The following is a 7,944-nucleotide window of genomic DNA, read 5'->3' as shown; positions in this document are numbered from 1 at the left end:
CTGTTACCCAGGACTGTAATCAACTAACTTGTAATCGTTAATGGCACCCCTTTCATTTTCAGAAGTGGTCAGTTTTGGAGGATAAAAAATGTGGTCACCCTACTTAGCCCACAGTGGATTTAAAAACTGAGAGTCCCAAGGTTTGCAAACACTTCTGTAAGAGTGATCCTTCATTAAAAAAATAATTGCGCCCTGGCTGGTGTAGCTCAGTGGATTGAGCACGGGCCTGCGAACCAGACAATCGCGGTTCGATTCCCAGTCAGGGTACATGCCAGGGTTGCAGGCAGGTTCCCTGCAGGCCAGTTTCCAGCAGGGGACGCACGAAAGGCAACCATACATTGATGTTTCTCTCCCTCTCTCCTTCCCTTCCCCTCTAAATATAAATAAATAAAATCTTTAAAAAAAATAATAATTGCTATGCACAGCAGGCACAGGGCTAGACTGGGGATATAATGGGGGGGTGTTCGGGCACAGTTCCTATTCTCATGGAACTTACAATTTGGTAAGGAAGCAGAATCTAATAATCACACTAACAAAGATATAAACAATGATAAGGGCTATGCAAAGAGCTATATAATGCCAAGAGGGGACCTTATGTGGTTTGGCAAGCATGGCTTGAGAGGGTCACTCAACTCCCTGAAGAGATTTTGGAGATTTGAAGAATGGAGACGGACAACCCATGCACTGGAATAGCATGTGCAAAGGCAGTATAGGAAATCAAAGGAGGCAAATGGAGCATAAAGCTAGAGAACAGGAAAATGGGCCTGGAGGGCAGGCTGGGTTTATAGTAGGAAAAGTGTAGAACACTGCCTGTATTGGTTTCCTAGGACTGGTGTAACAAACTACCACAAAATCAGTGGTTTAAAATGACAAATTCTCTCACAGTTCTGGAGGCCAAAAATCTGAAGTCAAGGTGTTAGTAGGGCCATACTCCCACTGAAGTCACTAAGGCAGACTTCAGCCGCTGGTGCCTCCAGACACTCTGGCTTGTGGTTGCACACCTGTAATCTCTGCCTCCATCACACATGAACTCTCTGTGTCTTATAAGGACACTTGTCATAGGATCTGGGGCCCACCCAGGTAATCCAGGATCTCATCTCAAGATCTGTAATTACATCTCCAAAGACCCCTTTTTCCGAACAAGGTCAAATAAGGGAGAGTTAGTAATCGGACATATCTTTTCTGGGACCACATCATTCAATCCACTATACCAATCTTGCTGAGAAAAGAGATTTGAATTGATAGGAGGTGGCAGTTATTAATATACCTATTCCCTGACATATTAAGTTACATATATAATTTATTGTATATACAATAACATATATGTTATATATAACACATACAATTAACATATAACATTAAGTTATATATATGCATGTTCATGTATAAATACATTTTTTCAGTAGAAGCATTACACTCTGATATTTTATTTCTTCATACCTTTGGTTGGTACTGGTGGATTATTTTTAAAATGCTTTTTATAACTGGAAAAACCCTGTGAAGCTCTTTACAATTTGAAAAAAAAAAAGCTTTTGTAAGAGTATGTGAAAAGACTTACTGTGCATTTGTAGTGAGTTTTTTTCTGTATCTATTAATGAAAGTATCTGAGGAAAGGGCATTAAACTGGAGGGAGGTTCAGTAGAAAATTTTAAAGGTAGCTGGAATTGATTTAAATAAGTTGTGAAAATAGTAACTATGTAAAGAAATGGATTTGTTCATTAACTTGACTAGTTATTTCACTGTATATGAAATCATCGTGTTTTACACCTTAAGTATATACGATTTTTATTTAAAATAACAGGTAAAATATGTTATTGAGCCAAATTATTTAGGTTACATAAAAGGGTATGCTCTATTTCCAAATCTGATTTGAGGCAGCCAAGTGCAAAAAAGTGTAAGTAAACTGCTTTCTAGTTGGAAGACCTGAGGAGGGACATTGTCAGGCAACAAAAGAATGTTATCCAGTGCTAGGCCTGACCAATATCTTTACCAGGCCCTTAAGCCAACTGAGATGACTAACTAATGAAGCTGTTTTTTAGGTTTCCCTTGGCATTTAAAGAAGCAGGGAGCTCTTCCTTTTTGTAGCCATCACAGAGGCACCAGTGGTCAAAATGAAGTTCAATCCCTTTGTGACTTCTGACTGATACAAGAACTGTAAAAGGCATTTCAACGTACCTTCCCACATTTGTAGGAAGATTATAATCTGTCTTCTCTTTCCAAAGAGCTGAGACAGAAGTACAATGTTCGATCCATGCCCAACCAAAAGGATGATAACATTCAGGTTGTGCCAGGACATTACAAAGGGCAGCAAACTGGTAAAGTAGTCAGGTTTACAGGAAAAAATGTGTCATCTACTTTGAATGAGTGCAACAGGAGAACCATCCAGTGCAACCACCCATCTGGGCACTCACCCCAGCAAGGTGGTCATCACTAGACTAAAGCTGCACAAAGACCATAAAAAGATCCTTGATCATAAAGCCAGACCTCACCAAGTAGGAAAGGAAAAGGGCAAATACAAGGGAGAAACACTTGAGAAGATGCAGGAATGAAGTAATTTTATATGTAACTTTCACTAAAAACTTAAAGTGAAAAAAAAAAAAGAAGTAGGAAAGAGACTGAGGTCAAGACAGAATACCCTGTTTGTCAGGGGACATGATCCCATTTACCCTATTCACAAACATTCTTATTTGTCCTAAGTCCTAGAATTTAGTGAGATGCCATTTAGTAAAACTAGCACTTTAATGACTCATGGTTTGAAGGCACTGAAGGGTACCTGCAGGCTTTGGAGAGTTGACGTTCTCTCCAAAGAATTGCCAGAGAATTTCCAAAGAGCATACCACTGGCAAAGTCTGACAATTGTTTAGTAACTATATCCCCTTTTTCACATCAGAGTTTAACGTACTGTTCTTTGCAGTAACTTCTACTTCCTTTCCATTTAATACTTTTTAAAAAATTACAGTCTATCATCACCATAATAATAATTATGTGAAATGATGGAGGTGTTAGCAAATACTGCAGTGGTAATCATGTTGCAATGTGTAAATATCAAATCAGCAGTCATACACCTTAAACTTACACCATGTAATGTCATTTATAGCTCAATAAAAATATAAATAAAGCAAAAGTACAATCTAATGCTTCTTACTCTTTCGCTGTAGAGATAGACTCCAACTGGAAAATATTTCAGGAAAATGGGTAAGGTTCTCCTTAGAGACTATCACACTTCACCTCACTTTTCAAGAGTAAATAGATTTTAAACTTTTCATCAAAACTACAGTTCTATAAAGAATATAGTAAAAGAAAGTCAGAGTCATTGTCAACTTGTCGAAACTTGTCTTTGTGGACAAATACTTTGAAATCGGTAGTAAATTATGTTGGCAATAGAGGCACGTAGGCATCTGTTTCTAATGGTTGAACCTTTCCTCCTGAGTCCTGTCTCTGGGGAAGTTGCAGATAGCTAACTTGTCATTTACATTCTGAGCATGTAGGCCTTGCCGCCTCATTCTCCATGGCCCACTTTAAGCCAGCTTCCTCTTCTACCCTTTTGACACTCTGGAGCATCTATTCCACATGGCAGAGAGAAGAAACACAAAGAAATTGGCTAGAATTTACATTTTACATGTTTTTTTTTCATGATTTTTCTAATGATTACATGTCTGTGAGACTTTTAAAATTAATATTGGTGATAAAGTTTTAAATGTCATCAATAGATTTGGGAGAAAAGAATTTGAAAGAAGAAAATTATTATTTCTAGGTTATTAGTAAAGTTTAAAATTCCATAGTTCCTGTTGCGTGCATAGTAGACCATCATTAATTAATACTAATTTCCACAGATAATCAAGAAATGCCAAAGCTGGTTTGTAAGACTGAGCACACATACTTGTTATTCTAAAGTAATCCTATAGTATATTTTCTTCTATTTCTTAAGTGGATCAAAGTAGGATAATTATCAAGTTTTAATTAAGGAGTCAAATCATGAAAGACTTGTGTATTTTAATCCAATTAACTAGTTTTGTTTTTGACTGTCATATTGGAGAACTAGAACTAATTAGAAATTACATTTGGGTATGTATTAGCATCTTAAAATTTGTGTGATGAAAAGTTCTCCGAAGATATAAATTCGGGATTCATGGAGTCACCTGATAGTATCATCTTATGCTGTGAACTCCCCAACAGATGGTGCTAGCTCTCCTCAAGTAAGAGCTGCTCTGGTCTACCCTTTCTTAAAATGTACCATGACCCTGAAGGTGAAGAGTGATGTGATTTGTGTAGGATGTATTGTAAACATTCTTCCGTTGCCCTGAACTTTGGTTTATTAGACATCATTTCACACAATCCAGTTGGAGAATCTGTGATTATATCCTCCTGTGAATTTGATTTCTCCCATTGTAACTATAGGAAATAATTTAAAAGGTCATTTATATAGTAATAATGGATATTTATTACCATTATTACCTGTGTCACATTTAACTTTTTCAGAAAAGCCAGCCTAGAGGTGAGTTGTCACTAAAAAAATGACACTGGGTCCTAAACATTTGGAGGTGGAGGTTTAATTTGACAACTGTTTAGTGACGACGTGCTGCATGTTAAGCGTAGCACGAGGAACTGGCAAAGAAAAAAAGAAGTTATGCCTCCTAATTCTGAAGGACCTGTTTCCCAGACTTAAAGTCATTTCCATATATTCTGCAAGATTTTTGCCATCACGATGTACTACTTTGCCATAATATGCTTACTATTTTCCTTTAAATTTAGCTCACTGTTATTTTAAAAGAAAACTTTATCGCCAGTATTAATTTTAAAAGTCTCATAGAGCCCTGGCTGGTGTAGCTCGTGGATTGAGCGCAGGCCTGTGAATCAAAGGATCAAGGTTCAATTCCCAGTCAGGGCACATGCCTGGGTTGCAGGCCAGTTCCCAGCAGGGGATGCATGAGAGGCAACCATACATTGATATTTCTCTCCCTCTCTTTTTCCCTTCCCCTCTAAAAGATAAATAAATAAAATCTTTAAAAAAAAGTCTCATAGACATGTAATCATTAAAAAATCATGAAAAAAACTGTAAAATGTAAATTGTAGCCAATTTCTTTTATCTAAAAAGTTTCAAAACCTGAAAATTGCTCTCTCTTTTAAAGGAAAATTAATTACACAGCAAAAAGCTGTTAAAGCCATACTAACACCAAACTAAAACTTTCTTCCTAATGTAAAAGAAGAATGTGCTTGTACTATACAATTTAATACTGCATCAGTGTAATATATGAAACCATGGATAGTACCATCATCAGCAGTAAGTGTCCTACTCTTTGGGAGACGTTCTAGCTGGAGACACATGCATGAAAACAAACCACATTATACGGTTTCACTAGTGCTACATAAAGACATTTCAGAGTGCTATGTAGGACATAATGGAAACCGATTAGTTCTCTATGAACTAACAGAGAAAGTTATTTTAGAGACAACTGATATTTGCACTATTTATTGAAGGATGCATATAAATATCAAGGAATGGAAAAAAACAAGGCATTTGAGGGAAAGTAAACAAGGTGAGCAAAGGCACAGTGTACTGGGACTAGTATGGTGTCCTGAAGTCTAGGGGAAAGAAGAATGTAGGCTAACAAGGTTGGGATGGAGATTAGCAGCTAAGTTTTGAGAGGCTCTTGTATGTATACCACGCCAAGAAGCTTCGGCTTAATTCTTTCAGTAATGGGGCTCCATCAAAGGTTTTAAGAAGGGGATTATGATCAAATCCGTGTTTTATAAGGATGATTCTGACAGAAAGTTGAGGATGTATTGGAGGAAGTACAATACAAGCAGAGATCAATTAAAAGGTTCTTGCAAGTGACATATTTTCTCTTTAAAATGTCCCTTGAGAAAGACAAATATTGCATAATCTCACTTATATCTGGAATCTTTAAAAAAAAGGTCAAAGCTCATAGATACAGAGAACAGATTGGTGGTTGCCAGAGGTGGGGGTGAGGGGTGGGCAAGATGGATGAAGCTGATTAAAAGGTACAAACTTCTAGTTCTAAGAAAATAAATCCTGGGAATATAATATACAATATGATGACTATAGTTAACAATATTGTTTTGTATAATTTAAAGTTGCTGTGAGAGTAAATGTTAAAAGTTCTCATCACAAGAAAACAAAAATTTGTAACTGTGTTGATAGATGTTACCTACTGTAATCATTTTATTATATATATATGATATATATCATATTCTTATTTTATACAGTAAGTCCTCACTTAACATCCATATGTTCTGTGATTTTAAGCGAAACAACACACAACAAAACCAGTTTTACCATAGGCTGATTGACATATACAAGAGTTAAGTTCCTAGGGCATCTCATTAACATTGTAACAAAACAAAGTTGATTGAAACAAGGAAATAATCTATTCCAGGACCTGCTCTACACTTAAAACTAACACAATGTTATATATGTGAATTAATAGCTCAATTAAAAAATTTCTTACCTTTGTCTACTGAAAAAGCTTAGAAACAATGACCAGTCCTGTGCCATTTGGCACTCCTAGAGCCCAGGCTATAGTCTCCAAATACCATTTTTTCCCAAAAGGAATCATGACTTTGGAAGAATAAGCAATGCCCCATCCGGGATAGGAGACACATGGAATAAACCTGGAATATCTTGTCATATCAGAAATAAGACTTCCAGCCAAGATGGTGGTATAGGTAGATATGCTTTGCTTCCTGGCACAACCAAAAGAAGGACAGCAACAAGTTAAAAAAAAAAAGCAACCAGAACTGACAGAAAATCAAACCATATGGAAGCCCAACAATCAAGGAATTAAAGAAGAAACATTCATCCAGACTGGTAGGAGGGGCGGAAACAAGCAGCCAGGGCAGAGAGAAAGCATGGTGTGGTGAGGGACTGGGCAGGCAAAGCAGCGACTGGTGGATCAGGTGGTCCCACATTTGCATGCGGATAAACTGGGAAGAACAACTGGGGAGAAAGATAGACCACACAACCCAGGGTTCCAGTGTGGGGAGAGAAAGCCTCAAAACCTTTGGCTATAAAAACCTGTGGGGGTTGTGGCAGCAGGAGAAACTCCCAGCCTCATAGGAGAGTTGTTTGGAGAGACCCACAGGGTCCTAGAACATAGACAAACCCACCCACCCAAGAATCAGCACCAGAAGGGCCCAGTTTGCTTGAGGGTAGTGGAGGAAGTGACTGACAGCTGGCAGAGACTTAGCAAGCTGCATTGTTCCCTCTCGGACCCCTCCCCCACATACAGTGTCACAATGCTTCCATGTGGGTTGCTCTGCCCTGGTGAACACCTAAGGATCTGCCCCTTACTATGTAAAAGGGGAGCTGAGGGAAAAAAAGAAATGGCTCAAATGAAAGAGCAGATCAAAGCTCCAGAAAAAATACAACTAAGCAACAAGGAGATAGCCAACCTATTAGATACACAGTTAAAAACACTGGTAATCAGGATACTCATGGAATTGGTTGAATATGGTCACAAAATAGAGGAAAAGTGAAAGCTATGAAAAGTGAAATAAAGGAGAATGTACAGGGAACCAACAGTGACAGGAAGGAAACAACTCAAATTAATGGTTTGGACCAGAAGGAAGAAATAAACATTCAACCAAACAATCTAGAAGAGAATGAAAAAACAAGAATTCAAAACAATGAGGAAAAGTTTAGGAAACTCTGGGACAACTTAAACGTTCCAACATCTGAATCATAGGGGTGCCAGAAAGAGAAGAGGAAGAACAAGAAACTGAAAATTTATTTGAACAAATAATGAGGAAGAACTTCCCCAGTCTGGCAAAGGATATAGACTTCCTTCCTTTCAGGAAGTCCAGGAAGCTCAGAGAGTCCCAAAGAAGTTGGATCCAAGGAGGAACACACCAAGGCACATCATAATTACATTACCCAAAATTAAAGAAAAGGAGAGGATCTGAAAAGCAGCAAGACAAAAGGAG

Source organism: Artibeus jamaicensis, unplaced genomic scaffold (genome assembly GCF_021234435.1).
Source record: "Artibeus jamaicensis isolate MK-2021 breed Jamaican fruit bat unplaced genomic scaffold, CSHL_Jam_final contig_387, whole genome shotgun sequence".
Lineage (NCBI taxonomy): Eukaryota > Metazoa > Chordata > Mammalia > Chiroptera > Phyllostomidae > Artibeus > Artibeus jamaicensis.
The sequence above is the reverse complement of the archived record's forward strand: the minus strand, read 5'-3'. Positions refer to the sequence as shown.